General features: G+C 35.8%; 1 long non-coding RNA gene across 1 annotated transcript in view; it reads left to right on the forward strand.

The window, feature by feature from the left end:
* Positions 1–27715, forward strand: part of LOC107312894 — a 332012-nt gene that overhangs the window by 153029 nt on the left and 151268 nt on the right. Inside the window, exon 3 of the long non-coding RNA XR_001554685.2 lies at positions 15933–16022. This is a non-coding gene — a long non-coding RNA (uncharacterized LOC107312894). The remainder of the gene's footprint in view (positions 1–15932; positions 16023–27715) is intronic.

The raw sequence follows: 27715 nt of genomic DNA on the forward strand, positions 1-27715 counted from the left end.
AAGGAAAATATACTTTGTTCGAAAAATTAGACAATGCGGTTAGTGTCTGTAGCTAACCCTTCCAAGGTGAGGAGGGCTCTTTGTTCTTTGGTGATGATTCTGGATCTGAAAGGAGTCATCTTAACTCAGGTGTCTATGGCAGAATGAAATTTTCAGGATGGAATGAAGCCATGACCACACTACTCCTGGCAGAGCCTCACCTTGCTCAGCTACCCCTGGGAAAGGTTGTAGTTGGATGACTTAGGAGGACCTCACTGCCTGGTTAGACATAGTCCACCCAGAATCTACCCCCCATGAGATAGATTTCTTGTTCACTTGACCTTTCTTTTGGCTTCACAAAGGGCTAATATTGTAAATTAAATTTTTTTCATAGAGGTTTTGTTTTGTTTTGGTTTGGTTTGGTTTGGTTTGGTTTGGTTTTTTTTTTTTACCTGCAGTCATAAAGCATGTGATGGCAGGTGGGTTTGTTGCTTTCCACCTGCTCTGAGTCAGCATCTGTATTTGTAAACTGTTAACGCAGTATTTAGTCAATGTTTAGCTTTCTACAACAACTTCAGGGTGTTTGGACTGAAAATGCTTTCCATCTGAAAGTAATAATGATGACTTACATTCATTACTTTATTTAGTTATTGTATAAGTCCCCTTTTTAATTCATCCACAGTAGGGAGTCGTGTATATATAGAGCTAAAACTTAGTTTTATCTCAAAGCAATTAAAACAATCTCTATTGAACTAAGTAAGTGTCTAATAAAATAATTTCTGACCTTTGCACTTGGCTGGATACTTTCAAAATGGGCTTGGAAAAAGATGATAAATAATGCTGCGAGATGGTAGATCCACTGGACCAGATCTCATGCTGTTCTCTTACTACCTCACACTACATGTGTATTCATTCTATGTTTTTATTTTCAAGTTAACTAATATTTCTCAGAATTAAGTTTTCAGAACAGTTTTGTGTGCGAAGAAGTGCACATTCTCGGAAATATGAAATAAAATAATCTAAGGATTATATTCACTTTATATTATAGTTAGATAGCAGCACAATAGATTATTAGAATTTTCCTTAATATTCAGTGAGTAATTAGCTCTGTATTTAGTTTAGTATTTGTAAACTGAGCAAAGACAAAAGCTTTTCTTAGTTATTCATTAGAAAGATGAACCAATAAGAACAGACAGACTTTAGAAAACAAAGAAAATGAATCAAACTTCTAATAAACTGAAAATATTGTAATTAGGAACTACAGAGAGAAACTGATCAGGCAAAAGGAAACAAAAATATAAGGGTTGTAAATAGTACCATTGCTAAGAGGATCCTGACAATAAAGGAATATTAACAAAGAACAAGGTGATTATGAAAATTCTGGAATGTACATAATTTATACTGGAGGAAAATATACATGCTCTACATTTAGCATGTATGTACACTATGCACTTGATTAAATATTGTTCATTTTGTCAGGAAGGTGTAGCATAACTTAATCTTAGTGAAAGTAATCAGGACTTGCATTATCTAACAAATGGTTTAAGAGTACTTTTTGAACACGGAATGGTGGCAAATGCATCAGCTAACTGAAGTCTTTGTAGGAGTACCGGTATTGCTATGGTTTCAATACCAGGTTTGAACAGCAGAGAACCAAGTAGATGAATATGAGTGAAATTCAGCATAGTCAAGCTGAGAGTATTTCTTCTAAAACTAGCTTGCTTGCTTTTCTTTCAGTATGGATGCGGCTGCAAAGCGGCAGATGATACTGCATTTAATTTTGATTAAATTTTGAAATTAACATGACATGTACAATGATTTAAGGAAAAAAGGGACTCATATCAAAGTGCAGTTTTAGAATTGCTGTTTAGCTTTGTTCTTTATTAGGACTCCTGGCCCTTGTCAATTGAACTCCTTTGACTGCCTGGAAATAAAACTGGATTGTAAATGTGCATGTAGATAAAACATCTTGGGCATCTGTATTCTAAGCTGAGTCTAGTCTATTTAATTGCTTCTCGTTTGGAAGCAATCCCACATTTTTCATCAATGTTTTTGATGATTTCTCTATTCCTTATTAATATAATCTTTGCTGAGGAGGGGCGCCACATTGTTGTATGTAGTATTCAAGATGCAGACTCATCATGTATTCATATGGTAGTTATAAGGAAAATGGTTGATCACAGCCTGAACCTCTGGTTAACCAACTGAGGCAAGTGATGAGTCAGCTGTGGGAGCACAGGTGAAGGTAATTCTGGAATTACCTTCTGGAAGGGGTAGTGATTGACTCCACCTCTCCCAGATCCCATTTAAGTGCTGACAACCACTAAGGTAGCATCTCTTTCTGAAGGTTGATCCTTTGTGGAGTTTTTGCAGCAAGTCTTGAAATTGACGGGCACTTATCTTGAAGGCCTAAGAGTTGGTGAGTGAGTTTTTGTTGTTTTTTTTTTTTTTAGTTACCCTCTAGCTATTCATTTTTATCTGTATTTTTACTATTCCAACCATACAAATACCATACTTGTATTATTTCCACCATACAGTACTATAGCAATATTTTTATTTTCCTTTTCTGGCAAAGAAAAATTAAGTTCATGAAAAAGGAAAGAGAGATGGGTAGGATGTAATGGGGCAACAGCTGAAATTCATCTATTGTAATTTTCCATGGGAAATTGAAAAACCTGGTAAAGCACTTCACAATTTCTGTCTTTGGGAAGATGTTGAACAGGAATAGCTAGTGACCTGAGTGGGGGGGTAGGAGGGAAAAGGACCATCTTCATATGCTCTGGTTTATTCTTAGAAAGTGGGTTTAGTGCTGAGACCTGTGGCAGTGAATCATGGAGTGCGAAGATGTACTGGAAAGCTGCCATGGTTTATGGGTTTCTGGCTTCAGAGGATGCTTCTCACTGAGTGATGACATCTGACATGGACAAAAAGATAGTCAGAGAAACTTTTTTTGGTGGCTTCTATGTAAACTGCCCAAAGATCCTATGGTATGTGTCAGATACATCAAGGGATGCTAGAAATTCACAGTCCTGCTGCTATTGAAGAATAAATCTTTCATCAAAAGTATTAATATACTTATATTAATTTATTATGAGAAATTCAGTTTTTCTGTTCAGGGACTGCTGCAGCTATTAAAAAAGGAAGATGAGAAAAGGGTGGGAGTGTTGATTTGTCAGAGGGGAGAAAGGCACTACAGAGGGATCTGGATAGTCTGGATTGATATGCCAAGGTAAACTGTATGAATTTTGATAGGGCCAAGTGTCTGATCCTGCATTTTGGACACAATGACTCCAGGCAACCCTACAGGCTTGGGGAGGAATGGCTGGTAAGCTACCTTTTGGCAAGGGACCTTGGTGTGCTGATGGGCAGTTGACTGAATATGAGCCAGCAGTATGCCCAGGTGGCCAAGACCAATAGCATCCTGGCTTGTATCAGCAATGGTGTGGTGAGCAGGACTAGGGAAGTCATCCTGTGCTTGTACTCAGCACTGGTAATACCTCACCTTGTGTACAGTGTTCAGTTTTGGGCACCTCAGTACAGAAAGGACATTGAGGCTCTGGAGCAGGTCCAAAGAAGGGTAACAAGGCTGGTGAAGGGCCTGGCGAATGTGCCCTATGAGGAGTGACTGAAGGAACTGGGACTGTTTAGTCTGGGGAAGAGGAGGCTGAGGGGAGAGTGGGGTTGGACTAATTGATGACAGGTGGCAGGACAAGAGGTATTGGCCTCAAGTTGCACCAGGGGAGGTTTAGAAAATTTAGGAAAAACTTTACGGAAAGGAGGGTGGTTAAGTACTGGACTAAGCTCCCCAGGGATGTGGTTAAGTGAATGTGTTTAACAGCCATTTGCATGTGGTGCTCAGGGACATGATTTAGCAGAGGGTTGTTAGAATTAGGGTAGTATGGTTAGGTTGAAGTTGGACTTGATGATCTTGAAGGTTTTCTCCAACCTGAGCAATTCTATGATTCTACAAGACTGCATAAGCAAAAATTTACTGTCTCTTCCTGAGATGAAGTGGTTTTTGTCTCTGATTCTTTAGATCTAGTGGTGCAAAATGATGGTAACTTTTTAATGGAGCTAGATGATAGTTGGAGAGAAGAATCTTAAATTGAAATTTCATGGTTATAGTTCAATAAATCATCCTTAGGCTCATTTTGTCCTGTTCTGTGCTCCCCAGATCAAGTAAGACTTGATTTTACTGGACACGTCCAGTAACCTAAGGAAGGAGAGTAATAAATACCTGAATACCCTTAAATACCCAATGAAAGACAGTAAAGTATGGAGACGGGCTCTCTCAGTGATGCTTTATGACAGGACAAGGGATAATTGGCACAAAATGGAATACAAGAAATTCCATTTGAATACCATTTATTTAAACACTAAATATTTAAACCTTGTTTTGTTTTGTTTTTGCTTTGCCAGTGGTTGAGCACTAGTAGAAGTTACCCGGAAAGAATATTAAGTAACTATTTTCAGAGTTACTCAAAATCTAAATGGACATGTTTCTGAGCAACCTACTTTAGCCCATTAGATGGACTAGGTGATATAGAATCATGAAATATCCCGAGTTGGAAGAAACCCACAAGGATTATTGAGTCCAACCCCTGGCTCCCTGCCTGACCATCCAAAAGTCAGATCATATGTCTGAGAGTGTAGTCCAGATGCACCTTGAACTCTGGCAAGATGAGTGCAATGACCACTTCTCTGGGAAGGCTGTTCACCCTCTTGGTGAAGATTTATTTCCTGATATTCATCTCGAACCTCCCCTATTGCAGTTCCATGCCATTCCCTTAGGTTCTCTTGCTGGTCACAAGATAGAGATCAGGAAGCAATCCCCAAAGACCTCATATGTTTAGTGATTCTGTTCACTCAGATAGAAGTTGAGTTTAAATAAATTCAGACCGCAAGTGTCAATTTTAAGTGAAGAAAGCTGAAAAATTGCCAAAGACCTTGGTAATTTCTACAGCTGTGAAGGCATTCTAGGAATAATTAAATTTTCCCCTAAGAAGTTAACTTCAGCTCAAACTTAGATATTGGAATATTTTAAGCAAATCAAAACCTTCCAAGGCTTCTATGCTGTCTAAGTTTGCATATTGTCAATTTAAGATCAAGAATAATATGTTTTCTTAGTATTGCATTCCTGTTTCACTATTTGAAATCTAGTTTTAAAATTATATATCTGTAGGAAAAAATATTTATGTAGACTGTCCACTCAGAGGCTGCACTGGAAAATATTAATCTGATTAATTAAACTTTAGTCTATGCCTTAGCACATTTATATGTAGAGAAATTGTTCTTAAGTAATGGCCTTAAAGCTGGCATTGGAGAACATTGTAAAAGCTGCAGAGAATGCTGTGTCATGAGCTTCAAGAATATTAAGACTGATGTTTTATTGAAAATACTCAAAGGCAAGACATTTTACTATGAGGCTCTAACTATTTAGGAAACCTCTAGCAGCTTCTTTTTAAAGACATCTTTGTCTGCGGGTGTTCTCCCTCCCCAAGAAGAATTTTACCTCAGTCTGCTTTTTATTTACTAAATATTCATCAATACTTGGCAAATATAGTTATTGAATTGAAGAATACTTCCCAGATATATGAAGGAATGCTGGGGTTTGTATTTTAATTGCACTTTAATTTTTATTTCTAATTGCTTTTTCTAAAATAAAACAGACAATTTAGTGAATATATAGTTCCCTGGAGTCTTTCCTGGTTTTTTTGTTTTGGGTTGTTTTGTTTTTTCTTAAATGAGAACAAAGCAGTTGCTTCTCTGACCTTCTCCCAGTGAAACTGTGTTCAAAGTGTTTTAAGACTGCAGGGACTTAATTCTCTCTGGAAGATAATTAATGTGCTTCTCTTCAGCAAAATCTGCTTTGCTTTTTAACACTTCTTTCTCTGTGTTCAGCTCTGTATCTTCCAGCTTTCTATCATCCAAATAGACAGAACTGCCTATGGTCAATCATTTCCTCCAGTTTCCTTACCAGATAATTGTTATTTTACTGAGTCAAACTGAATTTCTAGAGTTCAATGATCCTAGTGTTTGAGTGCAGTTTTAGGTGACTGTTTCCCCATTGATAATTAAATTCATCCAATTCATTCTTTCTCCTGCTTTAATTTTTTACAGCATCTCTGTTAAGCTGCATTTTTTGTCTTCAGCCATATTTCTTGTTAGCAATTCGATGTGCTGCCTTCTGTCGTTCTCCCAGTTTCTAGGACAGCAGCCAGCTGGCAGACTGCCTTCTCCGAGCTCTTATCATGTCATTTTGCAGCATGTTACTTGTTCATAGTGGGTGTAGTTCAGGTCCAGGAGAAGGCAGAAGACCTAAAGAGTTTGCATTAGAATCAAGGAAAGTACTGCATAAATAGTAACGCAAGGAAGCAATATAATGCCTCCCATTAGATGAATAGCAGAAATGCATGCAAAATGAGTCATCTTTGAAGATTCCAGAAGTTGAGAGGAAAGGAAAGGTTTTAAAGGAATGGCTGATCTTGAAACTCTTCTAGGTTTTCAATGCCCTGATCAGTGATTATTCAAAACACAGTTATAGTTGACAGGATGATTATGATAATACAGGAAACCTCTAAAGTCACCTAATGGTTATTAGCACCATTTACAAGACAATTACATACTTATGAAAACAGCTTGTCATGAAGAAGGAATGTCCAATACCTTATGAAGAGGAATAACTCAGTGGCTGCAAGGATAATTTACAGACAAAGGAAACCTCCAAAATTTATCTGACTGTATTTATTTCTTCATTTTTTTTTGACTTCAAAGTGTCTTTAAGTTAATCTCAGAGATAATTCTACAACATTGATATTTGTCTATAGGAGAGTAGAACAAAGTGAAAACAAACACCAGCATCCTGGTAGGGATATGAAAACTTCTGAGTTATGTTAGATGGAAACTGAATTTTCGTAAGTATTGACTTCTTGCTTTGCAAGATGGAGAGTCACTGTCACCAAGGCACTGTAATTCCTTCTGTACATTAAGTGAAAATGTGGATGTGAATGCAGCTTTGCTTAATGGGAATTTCCCTTCTCCACCAGCTGAGTAACCTATATTTACACATGCAGGTCTTAACTATTCCATTTTTAAATCTTGAGTTGTTAATCTGTGTTTTTGACTTATTGATGTCCTGTTCAAGTCAGTCTAAAAGTAAGCATAAAGCATATAGGTAGCTGTCCAAACAGGTATTTTGACTGTATCGTTATCTATGGGCTTTCTAACTCATGCATGGGGGGGGAGTAGAAATAAATAAAATAATAATTTAATACTTCATAGCTCTCAGCTGCCCTGGAATTAGTAGAGCTTATATTGGCTTGTGACTGCTGAAACCAATATTGTTTTGGTTTTTTTTCTGACCCCTTTATGCATAAAAAAAAACCCTGACATGGAAAAGTAATAGAAAGTGTATTACATTAGGATTTAGTACTAAAGATAAACAACAGAAATGAAACTGAAAGCATATGGCATTTCTTGGTTTCTGTGCCAGCTGATGAGCAATACATTTTGTATTATGATTCACTTTGGAGGTTTTAAACCATTAAAACCTTGCTGTTTTGTTTTGCATACTTGAAAGCTGCCAGTTAAACCAACTGGAGTACCCTAATTTAGCTGATTGTGTGAGTCATTTGTCAGATCTCTGGCTTTGAATTTTCTAGATTAGATGTAAAAAAAAATTGGACAAAATTTTTTACATACAGCCAGTGGTATACCATATGCCTTAGTGATGGAACGCTGAAGTTGGAAATGAAACAACATTGATGATCAGCATATAAAGGAAACAGGAAAAAAGTCATCAAATAATTCTGCTATTCAAGAGCTAACAAAAAATTAGGATTTTCTTGTGGTTACCCAATGGTACTATTCTATACTCAACAGAATGTCTTCTGAAAATGCAGTTAAGCTTTTAACTTCAGTATATATTGAACAAGATAACTTCAGTTTCTACCTCTCAATCCAATGAGTCTAATGCAGGCTCTATGCTGAGATCAAGTTGAATGGTTTTCCTCAGTTAAAAGAAAGGATTTAGAACTTTATCAGTAGATGCACTTGGAAGGACGTGTTTGCTTTATGCAGTATTCTGTAAATTAATTTGGAACAATGGTGGAATAAAACGTTACTCTAAGAGCTTACTAAGAAAATAACTACATAATCTTTCTTGAAATTTGTCTGGACAGTTTTTGCAGTAAATATTGTTTCTAGAATTGTGAGAATATGGAAGGACTGACCTAGAGACTACCAGAATGAAGAGAAAGTTGAATATGGTTTGAGCATGTGTGAAGAGAAATCTCTGTAGCAGACATTCATTATGGGCTTGCGTTACATTAGTTTAAAATCACCTAGAAACTGCTTTAAGCATTCAAGTATTGATTGCAGCTTTTAATGAAGTTTCTGTTAATCACAGACTCTTAAAGGTCAAAGAAATGTTAGTTCAAACCACACCTTTCTTTTGATTAAATTTCTTTCATATATTTGATCACTTGGGTTATAAAATAAAATCAACATTCTCTGGAGCATTATTTATCTAATTCCATTTATGTCTCTCCTATTTTGCATCAGCTTTTTTCTTCCAAAAATACAGATCTATTTAGACAGGTCTGGCATAGTGTGAGACAGTTTGTTCATGTTTATTTCAGACTTGAAAGAGGAGAAAAGGCAATACCTCTTTGCATATTTTCTTTTAACTTTCTTGTGATTAAATGTGTTATGTCAGTGAGATATAGCCTGATTGAAGGCTCAACTCTTTGCTGTTGTGCAATGACTGTGGTGCTGTCTCAGTGTAGAAAGGGCGGCCAGAACAAAGCAGAATGTCTCATAGACAAAGCAAAGATTTATGGCAGTGGCAGAGGGTGGCTGAGAGGTATGGAAAAACTACCAGCAAGTCTTCTGGAGGTCAGGGTGCCCTAGTGCTATATCCTGTGGGTGATGTGGAATGTTCCTGTATTTGAGTTTCTTTTGCTTTCTGATGTCCTCACATCAGCCCAGCCCATCTGATCTCATCAGGGATCTGGCACCCCTTTTGGTCACCCTTCATGCTACAGTAGAGGCAGAAGGTGGTGGTACTAGCTTAGGACTGAGCCTTAACTAGTCCCTTCAAGTGCAAGCTTTCTGCTCTGTAGAAGTATGAGATTTTTTTAGCTTCCTATGGCCAAGATGAGGCCTTTTTCGTACATCCAGGCTGCCATGCATTAAATTTCACATCATCACTGAGATTGAGCCTTCAGTTGCGCGGCTCTTTGTCGAGATATCTGGAAGAAAATATTTGAGGATACTGATATTTCTAGTTCTTATGATAAAGCCAAATATATTTCATTTAGTCTCTTATTTCTGCTTTGTCAATTCAATAATTTGATTGCATCCTTCTCCTAAAAAAAATTCCCTGAAGGTCATCATATAGTAAAAGGTGAAGGTATTTTTATCACTGGATCTCTTCTACTCTTCCTTCTGCAACATCCACAAGTAATTTAAGTGGTTTCATATAGGCCGTTCACGTAAGTGTTGATACTTCTTAGAAATTGCCATATGACAAGATTTCTGAGTAGCCAGCCTTGTGATTTTAGAAGATATGGTTAACTGATTGTCATGTCTCATATGCCATAACTAAGGCAAAATGTAAAACTAAAAAAAAAAAAAAATTAAAAAAAAAAAAAGGAAACAGATAACAGTTACAAATAGTGTCAAAGTAGAAAATCTGATGTTCACCAATATGAACTTTATTTTTTTACCTCACTCAGCATCTTTCTGAATAAATCTTCTGTAGAAAGCCAAGTAGCAGGATAAATTGGTACATTATTGTTCAGCTTGCATGTCTGTCTAAATTCAATCTCTTAATAAAACTGTGTTATTGATTATTATATTTCTAATTTGCCTCAAGGCTCTTCTACACAATTATAGCAAAGAAACACAGCATAAAAGAATTTTCCTACAGAGAATTATTAAAGAAAATGAAAATAAAACAGAAAGCTGAATTGAATTTTTGTTATCCTGCTGTAAAGCTAACAGCCTTAACAAGTAAAAAGTTTTATGAAAGTTAAACTGTTTACATAGCTACACTGGAAGTATAAAAAATGTAAAAGTTATAGATAGTAAATGAAGAAGTATGAGCCTTATGAGATTGTGAAATTTGGGGTATCTAAATGCTTTTAAGGTAGAAAAACTGTGGGACTTCTGCCTTTCATTTCAAACAACCACAGACTTGGAAAAGATTTCTTTCTGGAGTCAACTCCAGTTGACAGCTCCAGTGCAAATCGCTCTCTGGATGTTCAGTTGAAAACCACCTTTGGTTATGGTGCTTCATAATGATAATTTTGTTAATCACAAGGCTTTTCTTTCTTGGATATATATTTTTAAAATTCAAAGCAGTACGTTCTCAGAAATGATTAAATACTGAAATGCTTAATTTCATGCAACCTAATGTGATCCTCAGTGTCTTACTGATGAGTTACTCTGAGGTGGTATTTCAGTTGTGCAGGGAGTTGTTTCTGGAGATAATCGATGTGGAAAGCAAAAGAGAAGATGATTGGTTTGACCACCAAACTGGTCAAACAGGTACTTCGCTTCCTGTGTTGTAAAACCATCTGTAGAGTCAAACATTTTATTAAAGAGTCCAGGTACTTGCTTGCATGGTTTTTGTGTAACAATTGGAGAAAAAAAATAAAAATAAATAAATAAAGGTGTCCCAGGAATATTTAGCTTGGTCATTAGAGAATTTAGATGGGATTGGTGATCATTTTTATTTCAAATGTGGCTTGCATTTAACAACAGAGAAAATCAAAGTATTTAGTACAGAATTATTGAAATCTACATTCATTTTACTCCTCCAGTATAGCAGAGCAGGCCACGGGGGAGTTTGAGAAAGTCTCAGCAAGAATAATCAGCCCAACAGCAGATCTACGATGGGGAGTTAGAGAGTGACATTTCAAGACCCTGCTGTAGATAACACCTATTTATTCTTACATACATCAATTTTTTTCAAAAGTAATGCCTCCTATTTATTTCCTCAGAAAATACAATAGGTACAAAGTGCACAATGACATCATCTGGCAGAGACAATTCTCAGTTATAAAGCTGTATTTTTCAACACAGTTACCACTATTTGGCAGTTTGCACAGGTGAGCTGATTGAGGCAGTCTTCATTTTGTGGTGCGACAGCTATGCATGGCAATCCAAACCCTGGTTTGTCTTTCAGGTTACTGTCACTGCTGCAGAACTTTACCACCCACCACCTCACTGTGCTCACATCCACTATTTGTTCTCCATAAATATTTAGCAAACACTGATGAATGTCAATGGGTGTTATTTTTTTCCTGCGTGGGGTAATTCAGTCCCACCCGTTTGCTCCATCTGCAGTTCCACATCAGATTCTATTCAGAGAGGCTGTCCCTCTGCTGCCATCTGTCACATAGTAACCAAATACAATAGAATTTTGGTGGTAAGGTTTGGCCTCTGCTCCCATGCCACCACCATCTTCCTCTGACATTGTGCACCAGCATCATGAAATAGGAGAGATTACTTTCAGAGCAGCCCTGGTCTCATTAATGCTTTTTGTCTAAGGCTTCTCTAAGCCTGATTTAAATTACTAGACATCAGTGTCAATGCATTCCTTCACCTTTTCACAGCATCTCAATTTTGAGATAGTTAAGACATGTAGTTTAGCACAAGATTCTGAGCTCTAGATTACATAGCTGCAAGCTAAAGCAACTCTATGTGAGCTATGAAACAAAAGCAACTGTATCACTGTATGAGACAGGTGTGGCTGTATCTGGGTGAGGCTGATTCCCCGAGAGGCAGATCAATGAAACATATGCCAAAAGGCTAACAAATGTCCAGACCTGACTTTACTCTCCACCGTTGTCATTTAATGAACAAGACAAAAAAGACAAACACACACACAAATGGATTTTATACAATGCATTGTACACGTTCTGGTAGTAATCTTACATATTTAAGCATACCCCCATTTTGAGAAAAGTTATCAAGACTAAAGCATTGCTTCAGGTTTTGTCATGCTTCTGTCTAACATGATTTTGTATTGTGTATTCTGTAAAAGGCTGGGCATGATAAGATTTTAATGCAGTAAGTCAGTACAGCAAAGAATTTTCTTCCAGAAGTCACCAGTTTAGGAAACCTTGTGGCAAAATAGTGAATATATTTCCTGTGGCAGTGAGATACCTCATTATTTATTTGACCTTTCAAAATTCTAGCCATTTAAAATTTAATGTAAACTTTTAGAGACATACTTCATATATGGAAAATATAATGAGATCCGGTAATAGGTCTAATATGTGAGGAAACTTTTTAAGTACAGAACATGCCTCTTAAACCCTGATGACCTTTAAAACCAGAAGAGATGTCTTAAGTGAACACACCACAGTTATTGCTGTGAAGTATTGGAGCCAGTGGTAGTTGAAATGTGTTTGGTATTAGTTGGTGCATGCTAATTAGAGAAAGAAAATAACATTGTAAAAGTTTTTTTAAAGTTCTTTGCTTGAGACATTTAAGGTTGTGAGCATGACTGTAATGATAAGGAATGTTTTGAGTGTTTGTTGTTTGAAGATCAGCTTTGACAGACTGGTAGGAGATGGCATCACTTTATTTATAAGGGCTGAAGCAATGAATTGTGTGAGTTAGAGACACCTCTATTCAAGGCCAGGTTGGATGGGGCTTTGAGCAGCCTGGTCTATTGGAAAGTGATCCTGACCATAGCAAGGGGGGTGGAAACAAATGAGCTTTAAGGTCCTTTCCAACCTAATCATTTTATGGTTCTCTGATTCTATATTATTCTACTTAAGTTTCATCTTACAGAGAAAATAGACTTCTATATTTTCTTTGATACTTTCACCAGGAAATATTCTGTAATCAGAAGTAAATTAGCCCTTGTGCTATTTATTTATCATCAGAAAAAATTCACTCAACAGTGTGCTATTAATAACTGTTAACTTCCTGACAAGGAAGGATGGCTTGATGTTGGTTATATTATGTTGCCTGTGTAGTCACCAAGTAATCCCTTGATTGAAAAATTTGTTTTGACGTTCTTTTTAAACCCGGGGAGAGAGATGTTTATATAACAAGTCTTCTGCTGCAATTTCAAATTATAAAATTTCTGAAGCTTAAATAGAATGGCTTTTCTTTTTTTTTCTGTTTCGGTATTTTTGTTTTAGATAATCTTGTTACGTTATCTATACCTAATTATGCACAAGATTGAAAACTGATCTTGAGTTTGGGCTGCCTTTAATGTGAGTAATGCTGTAATCTCAGCTGAATCTTCTCCTCTGTCTGTCTCATCTGCTGGTCTCATAATTATTTGTGCTGTCTGAAAGGCAGAAAGGGGAAGCCTGCGGCATGGGCAGATGGGAGCAAAGAGCAGTTTAAACTCATCATAAAACAGCAGGGACCTTCACAATCCAGCAGCGAGCCAGATCAGGAAGATTGCTGAGCAAAAAGTAGATCTTGGCAAGAGGATGAAGAATAGAGAAAAAGGGAGGACTGAGACAACTAAAAATTTAGATTTATGACACTTGTGTGGAGCTGCATCCTTAATCTCTGGGGATGGCCTACTAAAAATCTGAGGGAACGGAAAAGACTGACGGCTTGATTTAGTCTAAATCCACCAGTGCTTTCAGTTACGAATTTTAGCTCTGCAAGCCTTCCAAAGGGCAGGTCTTAACATGATCAAAAGGTGGAGGTGGAATGTTTATCTCCATTAAGCTCAGGAAAAGCCAACATGTTTTTTTTGTGGTATGAGCTTTCAAAATAATTTAATCTTTTGCAGCAGAAAATGTACATGTAAGGTTAGAAACAAATAAGTTGACAAGACCAAAAAACAAATAATTTTCTGAAAGAAATATTTTTATCTTTAGAAATATCTTTAGAAATAAAGAACTGTATTACATACTGGATGGCCTGTGCTGCATAATGTTATATATTCACTTTTCCAGTGCAAACAAATTCATACCCAAAACTTAAGTCTACCTGGATGTTGGGAATTTGGGGTGCCATCTAGGTCTCTTTCTCAGTCCTTTCTTAACTCAGATCTCAGATGACCATAAACCTTTTTTGGATGTTACTCTACAACCAAACTGAAGTGTGTATGCTAACAGGCTGATTCATAAAGAAGACAGAGAAGGGAAGACACAATTTTCCACATGTCCATGTTCTCTCTGTGACACAGATCTGGAATTTTGATTCTCCTCCAAGGAATCTGTTCAAATTAAAATTTGAGACAGGGGTGACTGTGTATAGAAGCATAGGGCATTAATTAGAAGAGGAGAAAAGTCTGCTTCAGGTTGTTTAAAGTAATTGGGAAAATAAGTTTGTTTAGCAAATATTCTTCCAACAATTCTGCATCTAATAATGATAAAATCGATCATTAGGTGCAGTAAAAACACCTACGATGATGAATGAAGCAAGAATTCAAAATAAATAATAATATTATGTCAAGAGACATTCAAAAATGTTTGTTATATTATTAGTTTTACCTTAATTACATCAAAATGTAAGTCATTCAAATTACTGTGTGTATTTGAGTGGAAAGTAATTGCATTTTAAATTTCATTGAAGAGACCTGGCAAACAAAATTGTAATTAAAGTCAGCTATCATGAAAACAAAAAGCATTAAAGCCTATACACTATGGATTTTTTATTCCTGGGTCTGAAAGCAAGAAAGACAAAGGAATTATTGAGATTTATTCTAGATCAGTTGAAAAGGAAATGGAAATTAAAAATGTATGTACTATAACTTCAATTTGAAGCTCAGATAGAAATCACGATGTCAAGGGGAGTTTGTCAATAAGGAATACAGACCAGGCAGCTGAATTATTTTTCTGTGGCTTGAATAATTATTTTCAAATACTTATTTTTAGCACTGTCTGTATGATGTACCTTGTGTAATGTACCCCTTTAGTTTTCATTGGATTTTTTTCCCTCACTCTCTCTCTTACTTTATTTAATTCTTATAGTTTCCTTCAGAGGCAAAAACTTCATGAATAGTGTAATTCTGTACTTGCAGAAAGATACGAGCGGCTATCCTTGTAGAAGACTTAGTACTCATGTAATTCACAGCACTACCTTCCTTTCAAGTGCATAAGAGCATTTCACAAGTTCAGAACTTGCTTTTATAGAATCATGGAATGGTTTAGGGCTTTATGTCGGAAGGAACCTTATGCCCATCCAGTTCCAAACATCCCACTCTGCTAGGTTGCTCACAGCAACATCCAGCCTGGTTTGGAACACTTCCAGGGATGGGCATCCACAGCTTCTCAGTGCCTGACCACCCTCTGAGTTAAGAATTTCTTCCTTATCTCTGATCTCCATCTTACCCTCATTTAGTTTAAATACATTACTGTGTGGGTTTTTGTTGTTGTTGTTTGTTTGTGTTTTTTTGTTATTCCTTTCATTTGTTCTATAAAGCCATTGGGCTGGCTTGAAATGAGATTAAAATACCAATATGTGTTCTCTTGTTTATGTGTACACATGAGTATATTTTTATATAATGTTCCTGTGTTGATATAGTCACACAGACCAGTCTGTGGAAAAGGCCAGAAAAGGTATTATTACCCACACTGTAATAGTTCCTATTATAAATAAGAAACTGATAAGAAAAGTTCTTGTACAAGTTTGTGTCAGAGCTAGGAATATAAAATCAATTCTTTTGATAGGTTGAATAGCCTTCTTTCAAGACAATAACTGTCAAAGCCAAATATCTTTTTTGAGATTACTTGTCTGTACTTTCTGGAATTCAGTATTTCATTGTTATTTGAAGTATCCCCAACAAAATTCTGAAGCCACTGTGTGCAGGACAAGTGGCTGATTTCTTAGGAAGTTAAGAAATTGATTTAATATGTTGAAGAAATTGAAAAAGAAAGAAGAAAAAGAAAAAAAAAAGGCTCACGTACACTGAAATCTACACTTTTCTCATTTGAGACTGCTTTTTCTCTTTGTGTCCCCTTCAGGAGAAACTGAGGGGTTTTATGCCACATGACTTGAAGACTGAAGTATACATGAAGAATGTGCTAGTGAAGATTTCAGCACTTCATAGCAAGGTAAGTGCAACTTCCTATTGTTAAAACAGCTTACCATTAGATTTTTTCCACTTAGAAATGAAAAGGGATAGTGAATATGTATGATCAAATTTGGCCACATTAAGTAAGATGTTTCTTCTGAATTAATCATATTAAAACGTTTTAAATCTCTACTCGAGTATAGAAGTTGCTGCTTTTTTATGCTGTGTGATATCGAGTATAGAAGTTGCTGCTTTTTTTATGCTGTGTGATATCTGATTTATTCATTTATTTCTTTATTTTTTTGAGCTAGATGTAGTTTCTTTGGGACTAATGTAAGTTTCTGTCATAAGAACACTGAAATATTTGAATTTTTGTAGCGTCTGATGTCTCTTAATGATTTGATGTCCTCTAGAAATCTCTTCAGAGGAAAATGCTCTCCTTACAGATGTAGATTAACTATTTGACCTTTAAGCACTGCATGAAAATCAACTCTCTTTTAAATGCAAAAATGTCACCTGATAATGAAATAGACTTCTAAATGTGTCTGGGAGAAAACTGAAGTTTTTCTTAGGACTGTGGCTAAAGCCTCACTCTATATTCTGCAGCCTGCCTTGTGGCAGATTGTTTCATTATCCTGCAGTATCATTAATCTTTTTTATTATCACCTTAAAAATAAACAATGATTTTGTTGTGTTTGACACAAGTAGTGCATTTTAATTTTGTAGGCTTGTATGATAGACTTAGAAAAAGTCTGCAACATTTCAGCTTGAAATATGGACTAACAAACACAAAATGCTCTCAGATATGTGGAAATACAGTGGCATCAGTTGTACATATTAAAGAATGAGTGTGATTTTTATCTGTTCAACACAAAGCTTAGCATTAACTTAAAATTTGATATTAATTAATTTTAGAAATGACTTGACGTTGATTTTTCTTTCATACAAGTAGCCTATGCTTTTCTGTGAGTCATGCTGAAAGCAGGCCTCTAAGAAACCAGAGAAGTAATCCTAAGTCATACAGTGGAGTTAATTTCAGTAATAATGTTAGAAAATAGAGTTGTTTTGGTAATCTCCATTTGTCATTTCTTTTCTTTTGGAACTTGGCAGAATTCAGTTTCCCTCCTTTCTTAATTTGTACCTAATAGTGAAAAGTAACAATGGTGGTTGTGATGGCAGGCTAATACGGAATTTGTACTGGATTTTTAGGTGTTATTTTCTTAATTCTATGGTGTGTGAGTAAAGACAGCTGGCAGTCTATTGGAATTTATTTTGCTTAGCTTCATATGGCTTGAAATTAATAGAATAATTATTGAGGGAACACATCAGAACTCTTTTGCTTATTACTTTATTAATCTTATGGCCACTGAAATGAAGTTTTGTTTCATTAATTGACAATCAACATCAAGGAGACATTAAAGTCTTTGGGACTGTATATTAAACTTGATGAGCTGTTCCATGCAAGTAAGAAGAAACCTTGATTTAAAATATACATGCACAGAATGGTAGTACTTAGAGTTATTCAAGAAACAGTATGTACATAAAATATTTGTAATGACTACTACGTAGTTTGGAGAATTTCAGCATTATTTCTTGTTTCAAAGACATATTATTATTATCACAGATTCATTGAGCACTAGTAGCATGTTGATGAAATTGATACTACCATAAATTATTAAAACTTGAAGACTACTTATTTAGCAATTTCTGTTCATAACAGATTGGTGTTTTTTCTTCTTTTCCTGTAAGGGAATATTTATGTATGGGCATGTGTGGGTAATCAATACAGTTGCAAACTGGCTTTCTTAAAATCTCTTCCTCTTTTTAGCCATGCTCAGTTATGATTACTAAAGAAAAGAGGTTCTGGAGATTCGATTTCTATGAGAGCTCTGGGTGAAAGCATCATATTTTCTTGCTCTTCCTTGGATTTCATCCAAAGCCAATTCTGTTTAATCTGCCTGCTGCTGCACTGGAAGTGACATCTGTTCAAATTTACACTCTTTATCATGGCTGACACTTTGTTTGTGTGTCTGTTTACCCCAAGCCCTAGTTCCAACTGCCTCTTGCAGATAATTTGTGATTTCTTCCTTCAGTCTATCACAGGTTGCTAGGCATTGAATTGCTGCATATGGAGTTTTCCTATTATTTTTTATTTCTTTTCCTCAGTTTTGCAATTATACTTTCAGGGAAAACGAGAACTCTAGATGAAGAGCATGCTAGGAAATCTATAGAAGGAAGGTAGATAAGAAATGAAGGGGTTACAGGAGGGGCCACGCAGGAATGAATTTGGAGCTGAAACATCACTGAAATACGTAATAAAAATTTCTAGGAAGATTCAAACATATTCCTTTATTGGTGTTTGTTTCTACAGCATCTATCGCATTAACACTTCCCACATCCTCTGACAGTAAATTCTCCCATTGGATTATTATTATTATTATTATTTCCTATATACTCTTATTATTCTAACTGTATTTGAATGACTGGGACAAATAAATCTGAAATGTGATTTAATATTCTGCACAGATATTAGATTAAAAGCTATTTAATTGCAATTCTATTATTGTTGTTGTTGTAGTTGTTATTATTATTATTAAAAGTGAAAAGTGCTGTTTTTGCTGAAGGGAAATCATCCAAAGTGTAACCATTTTCTATTACATTGTACTCCTGTCCTGGAGTTTCAGTGAACTCGATTTTAATCTAAAAATGGGATATGAATAATTTCTAAAAGCTGGTATACAGGCATGTTAACACTAAGAGCAACCCTGTTAAGTCAATAAACAAGAGAAGAAACACTGAACACCATAGTTAGAGCAGGCACATTGCAAGCACCAAGCTGTATGGAGATGCAAGCCCACACAGATTTGCTTGCTCTTTTTAACATACGTCTGTATCGATCCCATCCCAGGCACCCCTGATGTGTGCCTGCTGGCTGACTTTCCAACAAATACAAGCTGACACACCTTTGAGCCAAATATGCATAGCTGCATGATTCATCTGTAGATTATGCCTTACTTCTATAGGATGACAAAAGCCCTGTTGAGAGGGATAGTAAAAATGTACTACATATGTAGAAATAATGTTCTCGTCACTGTGTTCTACTTCTTTCCTGTGCTACTGCTCTTCATGCCACATTTAAGCAGTGAGCATACACCTGTATCACATAGGAAACAGGATGTATTTTTCTTTATCACTTTACTGATTTCAGACTTTGTTTTATAATGTACACACAAGTTTTGCTTCCTGTCGTGTTTGGATTCTTGCTTTTATTTATGTGTAGCTGTTGCTGCCTGTCCATGCAAAATAAGAATGTCTTTGAGGATATTTTGATGAAAATCACTGTCAGACATGGTTTCTGCTTGTGGTTATTTATTTATTTGGTTTGGTTTGGTTTTTTTCTCCTGGTAGTACGCTATCCATACTTATGCTATTGCCAAGGAAGTCCCTGTGTTTTTCTGCCTGACATCTTCTAAAGTTCTTAAGAAAATAGGAAACCATAGAAAGGAGGTTGCAGTAATGGGGAGGTGCTCACTGAGGTCTTCTGAATCCTCTTGTTTTTGAAGGATTAGTGGAGTACACTGTGGACAGCTGCAATTTCTGAAATAAATGAAATACAGGGAAGACAAATGTGTTTCCGTAGTCTTCTTAGATCATTTAATGTATAATGTGCTTACCCATATGTGCTACAAAATACTGAATGCCATGTGCTAGAGGTCAGAAAGGTGTCAGGTAATCTAGAAAGTGGATAGTCAAGCTATATAAAAAGAAAAATCAAAATTCTGATTGTCTGTAGTCTATTTTCTAATTTTCTTATTGATATATGATGTTTTTTGTTTGCTTGTTATTGCAAGTCTGTGGCTGCTGCTCTGATGATAATATTTTACTTCTCCCCAGAAGCATCACAGAAGTGAGATAAGATCAGTTTGTTTTTCTTTTCTGTTTTCTTCTATCCACTCATTGAACATTTTTATCTTCTGTTCATGATCATGATAGTTTAATTAGTTGCAAATGTAATTCCTTGTGAGCTCCACCAAATTTTTGCTACCTAACACTGAGATTGCTGGTATGGTGAAAGGAATATTTCAGCTATGTTTAAGTTATATCTGTTGGGTGCTCAGCAGGAGCTGGATGTAAGATACTTAGAAGAGCAGTATAAGGGAGCTAATGAATAGTTGATGTTTACACAACATCACTATTTAATGGATTTTACTTTGCAAATGTACTTTTGTAAGTGAGTATAATATTCCTATATTATCAAGGTTGAAGTTTTGTTCATCTACTATTGTTCTATCTACACTTTGAAAATAATATAACGATGCACTTCTTATTATAGAGAACTGGAAAATATTCAGCCTTGTTTTTAGCTCTTTTAATAGAAGCCAGTGTTTTACTTTTAGTGTCTCGAATTTACTTCACAAGCAAAATGAGTAGAGAGACACTTTTGACTTTCAAGGGAGTGATTCATGGATTCCTTCTGGTAGATACCGGGAACTGTACATTCCAGAACTTCCTCCACTTCCAACCATGAGCATCCTCTATAGCAACTGCTCTTTTTCAGTTATGCTTCTGTATTAATAAAATTAAATCTTCCCTGGAGTACTAAGTATATAAGGGTTTCTATCAAGAGAAAATCTGAATCACTGCAAGTAACAGGTAACTAATCTCAGCAGAGCTGTCATGCTGAAATGCAAACACTGAGACCAGATACATTCGTCTTCTGTTGCACATTTATCTTTTCCTGCTAAACTTACTTTACTATTTACTTAACAGTATATCTAGTAATCATACTGAATATTCTGCTTTCTGAAAGAAGTTTGCTTGTTTTAGCATATCCCACTTAAGAGAAATACTCTTGACATCTAATTTTTCTTTTTCAAGAATCTGCTGTTTGAACACTTAGCAAAATCCTTTTTTGTTCATAAATGGATTTAATCACTTTCTCTCTCTTTTCATGGCAAGGTTTTGTACTATGTCAGCAAGTTACATTCTTAACTATTACTTAAATATATATTATAATTATTCTAAATTTATGTATGTAGTGGTTTTGTTATTTTTCTGAAATGAGGTATAACATAGGAAGCCTACAAGTTGATGTGTTTGAAAGCAGTAAAAAGGTTGAATGAAAAAGAGATATCCGTGTAATCACATTAATTACTGTACTCATTTTTTCCCTCTTCCTTCTGCTGTATATATAACACAAAGACCATGCTGGTCTTTATTAGAGTTATTTGCCTTCTAAGCTGACTTTCAGAGTAGATTGAATTTATATATATTATTGTACCGCTTTGGATGGTAGGTTTTTATCCTGTGTAATTACAGCATATTCATATCAGCATTTCTGTTACTAATTAAAGGGAAGCTCTTCCTATCAGATCTTCCAGATGAGCTGCTAGTGGGATACAAATAGGAGCTGACATCTTTGATTTGCTTTGGCAGTATGGGAAAATAATTTGTCTTGATTGTATGGTTCTATTTGAGAGAGAACTCTGAAAAATATTGCCATCAGCACTGACACGAGGTCAGAGATGGCTTGTAGGAAATGTTACAAGTTTGCTAAGTAGAAAATTTTATTATCAATATAGCAGAACTGTTTGGCAGAATTCTTAAATAACAATTATCTCAGTCTGAGAAAACCTCCCACCAATTATACAGACAATTTACTGCCAGTGGACAAATAAGTATGTTTAAAACAGTTACCTGTTTCAAATTACTGCTTATCTTCTCTTGTTTTACAGAGGTATCTGAGGTACCACTGTTTTCACCTCTGGAGAAGGGTAATTCACTGTAGTCCCTTACTGAGGAAGATGTGGCTTTATTGTTCTGTTTTGCAATGCTTGATTCCCCTGACATTAAAAAATAAGCTGTTGGCATAAAGCTAATGCAAATCTCTCACATAAAATCAGCCTTGCTCCTGTCACCAGCACTTGAGGAACAGCAAACGGTTCCCCTTGGCCTAAAGCAACCCACAGCCGTCATGTCTTTCAAAGGTTTGCTGAGCAGCCAAAGGGGGACAGGCTCAGTTAATGACAAGTGCTCCAAGGAAAACCATAAAACTCCTTTCTAGGCCTGCAGAAGAACTCAGTGTTTGCCTTGCTCTTGGAATGACAGTTTGGTAATGTGGCTTGGTGTATCATGGTGTGTGATGCTAGACTAATGCTCACTTATTGACACGAAGCCTGACTCTGCTTCCAACCAAACCAAATGGCATTGTGGTACCTGAGCCTTGGGCTCTGTCAGCATGGAACCCATTCAAGCTGTTGCAGGCTGGTATGCCACTTAGTGCTTAGTTTAAGGAGCCACTTTAGGGCATTTTTTTCTGTTCCGAAGTCATCATTTTTATTTACCTTCGGTGTTACTAATGGCTCTGAATATTTCTTTTGAAATATTGTGGGAGTGAAAACACAGCCTATCAAGTTGGCTGAGAAGTTTACTTTCATGGTTCACTTGCAGTTTCCTGAATTAAGCAAAAGGGCTTAAGACATGTAGTATTGCTCCTGGCTTGTGGCTGGACAGATGCCACTTGCAACAAATGGGCTTGAAGCCAGTCTCTTGCTAATATATGAACATAAAAGTTTATGGAGTTCTCTTCAGATGAATTTGGATTCAAACTTTTGTTGTTGTTGCTACTGTTTTGTGGTGATTTTTTTTCTGTTGAAATTTAGCTGGACAGATTTTGTATTTATTAGATACATGCTAATGTAGAACAAACAAAACATTATTGCACTCAGGGGCAAGTCTCTTCTCACTGGTAACAGAAGACAGGATGAGGGGAAATGGCCTCAAGTTGTGCCAAGGTAAGTTTAGATTGGATGTTAGGAAACACTTATTTTCAGAAAGGGTAGTTAAACACTTGAATAGGCTCCCCAGGAATATGGTTGAGTAACCATCCCTGGATGTGTTTAAGAGCCATTTGGATGTGGTGCTCAGAGATATGATTTAGCAGAGAATTGTTAGAGTTAGGGTACTATGGTTAGGCTGAGGATGGAATTGTGATGATCAGGTCTTTTCTAACCTGAGTGATTCTATTATTTTATGATACATACCTGGACCTTTCTTGTTTTATCAAGGCCACAAGAGTTGTCAATAAAAATATTGCCAGGATGGAATTTAGTTTAAGTATTGAAAGCTCCAAGAATTCAGATTGATTCCAACTAAATTTCCATTGATTACTTCATCAAAATATTCTATCCAGGAGTTAACCTCTCTTGTTTAATTAGAATGTGACATTTAAAACTGGATTCTTTTGCTGCATTGAATTACCTTTTGCAATTTTAAGTGTTATGATGAGACTGAATTAAGGAATCATTATTATTCTTAGTATATATTACTGCTTTTCTATTGGAAAACATGAGGAATGTTATTGTGCTATTTCTTGAGCCAAACTTGTGTTATGTTCCTGGTTTCATCTATTTTCAGTGACTACAATGATGTAAACTACCTTGGTAAGGCACTATTAGTTTCCACTGTTTCCTTATAGTTTCCACTGTTTCATGTTTTACGGTATGTTTAGCTTTTCAAGATTAAAGGTAGCCCCTTTCATCTTTATGTCATATCTTCCTAAGTAGAGGGGAAATTGGAGCAGGCAGCATTAATAACTTAACATACAGTAAGGAAGAAATGCACAGGCAGAATATAAAAAGCAATCTAAGATTCAGCACCTTAAATGCCTAGAGCTTGAAAATGACTAAGGTATTATAACTTAATGATATCTTTGGAATCACATTTTGGACTAAAAATAAAAGAGGAAATACAACTCATGATTTTTGATAGAGTATGTTGCTCTTTGGAGGATATTCTGTTACTTATTCATTACAATCCAGTCTGCCCAGAAGTAAAAGCATGTTTAAATTATCATTTCTGCATTATTTAGCTTATGGTAGTTGAGATCAGTGAGTGAAAGTTATAATTTTTCCTGTTACTACAATGTTCCTCTACCCTCTACTAAAACACAGTAATGAAGAAGAGAAAACCTTTGCCTGGGTAAAATCTGCAGTTTACATCAGCCAGCTATGTAGTGACAAAGAGCATTAATAGCTTCCTGCCTGATTAATTTGTTTTAGATGTTATGGTCAGGCCTGGTGCCATCTAAGCTGTTTGCTTAAGTGAAGAATTTGGGCAGCTCTTGGAGAATGATCCAGCCTTATATCTAGGGTTTATTGGTCTGCATCAGTGGTATACTATAAAGAAGCAGAAAAAGTACTTTCAATAATGGTTGAACTTACTGAAAAAAAAGTGGTTTTTTTTCAGCTTTATTCTTCCAATGGAAGAATAAAAATGTTCTCACATTCATGTTAAATTTGTAAGCTGCATGTAATAATAACTAATTTTGTGTTTGATGCATTGATTATTTAAGACACTGACTATATCCTATATCATCATAGTTCTTATACAACTCTGTTTACCTAACAAGGACATTTGATGGAAATGACTCAATTTCTGAGTTTCTTACTGCAAATGAAAACTATCAGCTCCTTCATATTGAAATTTATGTTTTTACTTACTTTCAAGATTGAAACACTGCTGGAATATATACTGTGTTTCTGTCTTCTGAAATGATGTAGCTATAATCCCAACCATTTCAATATAGGACAAAATAATTTAGCTTCTTGTGTTTGTTTGACTATTATATACTTGAAATTCAAAATTTAATTAAGAGTACTTCTTGAATTATTTATGTAGGCACATTTTTGTCAGCTTGCTTCATTTTTTTTTTCTTTCTTTCTCTTTTCTAAAAAAATCATATTATTTCTGAATATATATTAAACGATAACACTTTACATGAGTCTATCAAGGATATATATCACAGAAATAATAAAAAAGTAATTTAAAACATCATTCATCATCATTCTAAAAGTTACCTCCATGCTAAATCATTGAATGCAAATATATAAACACTACATCATGAGAAAACAAATAACTGCATGGTTTATTCACATAAGAATTGAGAAAATCCAGCATAAAAAGGAATTTGTGGGAGTGTAAGCAACTTGCCATACTGGAAGCATTGTTGTAGTCTTGTGGCAGCCAGAGAGCAGCAGGTTGTTCCGTGTTTATTGTCCTACTGTCTGTATGGGACTGGTGCTAAGCAAGGGCTGTGCCCAACTGTTGGCAGTAGCAAAAAAAATCACTGTTTTCCCCGGTTATTAAAAACTTCTGAAACCCTTGAAAGCAGATCTCTGCAGCTAAGTCTGTAGAGTGGAGGTTTCCATTCTCAGTCCTACTTTCTTTCTCAACTATAAACTGAAAGTGACTGTTTATAAACTGCTCGTCTATCACTCTTTGTATAGCAACTATCTGTCACTACAGATAATAACACTGAACATCACCATGGCGAGAGACCTGTCAGACATCTAATTTAAGCGCTTTTCTTAAGAATTGTTGTTTTGTTTAATTCCTGTCTTTCTGAATACAAATTTCTGCAGAATGACTTATCTACATTTCCTGTCCCTTTGCAAAATAATGGTATGAAGTGCAGCAGAACTTCTTGTTTTGTGGCCTAAACTTCCTCAGTCCAGTCTTACTGTAAAAATAATAATAAAAAAAATCCCTTTAAGCTGCTCTAAAAATAATAGAATTATGTATTGTAAATCAACAGAACAATCTTACATGACAGCATAAATCTTTACTATGCATTTGTTTCCTCAGTTGCGTTACTGACTTAGCTCTCTTTAGATTTTTTCCGAAGTGTGAAAAGGATGGAGAAAATATTTATTGAATCTCATGTCACGTTAGAGAAATAGCAAGAATGAGCAGTCCCTAGCTAGTTGGATAGTACAGATGTAGCTGTAGATATGATATGATCAAGTAACTCAGTGGGCAGTGAGGCCCTGTCACCTCTGCCCACAGCGCAGTTGCTCCATCCCTGGAGTTGCTGAAGGCAATAGATGGGGCCTCGGGCAGCCTAATCTGGTAGGGGCCAAACCAGCCCGCAGTGTGGGGTTAGATCTGAGTGGTCTTTAAGATCCCTTCCAACTCCAACCATTCTATGACTCTGATGCTATGAAAACCACGTTTGCTTTAACATGCCTGAGCAACACTGATCTTAAATTTGTTAAAATTATGTTGCCTTTTTCCAGTATCCTAAACCAAAGTTTATTGAGTTTTGAGACTATTACTAATTGTTAATCAATTTCAATTTTGCTTGATTAATTGCCTTTTTCAGTAGATGCTATTTTTCCCTTTCTTTTTTATTTGCAAATGTATTTATAATTTGCAGTCTTATCAGGCATGTTAAACTGCCTTTGTATTATAAGCAGTTAATACCTCGCATTTTCCTTGATTGATCAATCAAGTCATCTCTTCCACTTGTTTTATATTACATAGTCATTTGCATTAGTTTAAACATCTAATTTCATTAGCAGAATGCCATTGTTTCATACAGTTTTTCTGCATAGCACACAATGAAACCAAGACAAAGGATGGAAAAACACATCAGTATGTCCGGTGCAAGAAGCTAAGTGAGAACCTAGGTGCTTTATAATGGCAATTGCTATCAAACTACAAGGAGCTCAGAAAAAAAACAGTTTATGATTAGTCATTATTTTCTTTCAGGCCAGTTTTTAAGGGTCTGAAATTAACTTACAACTTGTAATTTCCAGAGCTGTAACTTTACCAAATAGTCACCTACTGGAGTTTGCTGAGTCATGACTGTGGAATTTCTGATTTGCTTTGAATTTTATCATATGAATGTGACTGAAAGTGGTTTTTACATGCTCTGATAAATTTTAGCTGTATTGCTTTTATGTCAGATTAAACTCAGAGCTATAGTAAAAACTTAAAAAAAATTGAGGGAAAATATGTCTAATAAGAAACATTCAAAGGCTTGTTTTTCCAGTGGTGATTTAGTGCTTTGCATTTTGCTCATCTATTTCACTGTCTCTGACAAGCTGTTGTTCTGCGGGAACGCCCTGGGAAGTGTTTGATTGACCACAGGGCTCATATTGTCCCTGGATGCAGTAGTATTGCCATCACCTGTCTCTTGCGTCTTGTCCTCAAGACTTTGCAAATCTTCCATGTGTGATCTTACTAGGCAGAAGTTGAGCAGAATATAAGTGAAGCTAAGTGAATGCTAATCCGCTCTTTTTTTAATTTCCTTTAAAATTGTAGCTATATTCATCGTACTCAACAGTGGCATAGCCTCTGTCCCACAAGATTAATTTTTTATTCTGCTTTCAAGAGTATTCTGCAATTCCACTGCAGATAAATGAAAAATGATTTGAAATCCAGCTTCAAGTTAATGCTCTGCATAAGCTTTGCATTTCTGTCCAATGACTCTGTATCCTATCAATGTTCTGAAAGACAACATTATAAATGAAAGCCTTTTTTTCAGTTTGTTTTATGTCTGATTGCTTCACACAACAGCTAAGGAGAGAAAAGCATTTTGAAAGAAATGTGTTTGTAAAATCACAGAATTTGGCAGAATGACTCAAGGGCAGATGTAGTGCTTGAAATTACTTTTAATTCTCTTTTTAACTGACTAGACATAAATGTGAAAATGTCTCGTAAAAGAAATGCACAGCAAGTCGTTAGGGGGGAAAAAAGCATCACAATCCAGATTCACTTGCTATTCCTTTGGATATGACTTAGGTTTCTTAGGTTCTTGTTTTTCTTTCTTTCCTGTCATGATGAGCACAGAAGTGAAGCGGCTAATTAAAGCTGAATCCGTATGAAGTTTCCAGGAATGCTTCCATGCAATCTGTAACATCAGAACTCTTAGATAATATTTACCTCAGC

Source organism: Coturnix japonica, chromosome 4, assembly GCF_001577835.2.
Source record: "Coturnix japonica isolate 7356 chromosome 4, Coturnix japonica 2.1, whole genome shotgun sequence".
Taxonomy (NCBI): Eukaryota; Metazoa; Chordata; class Aves; order Galliformes; family Phasianidae; genus Coturnix; species Coturnix japonica.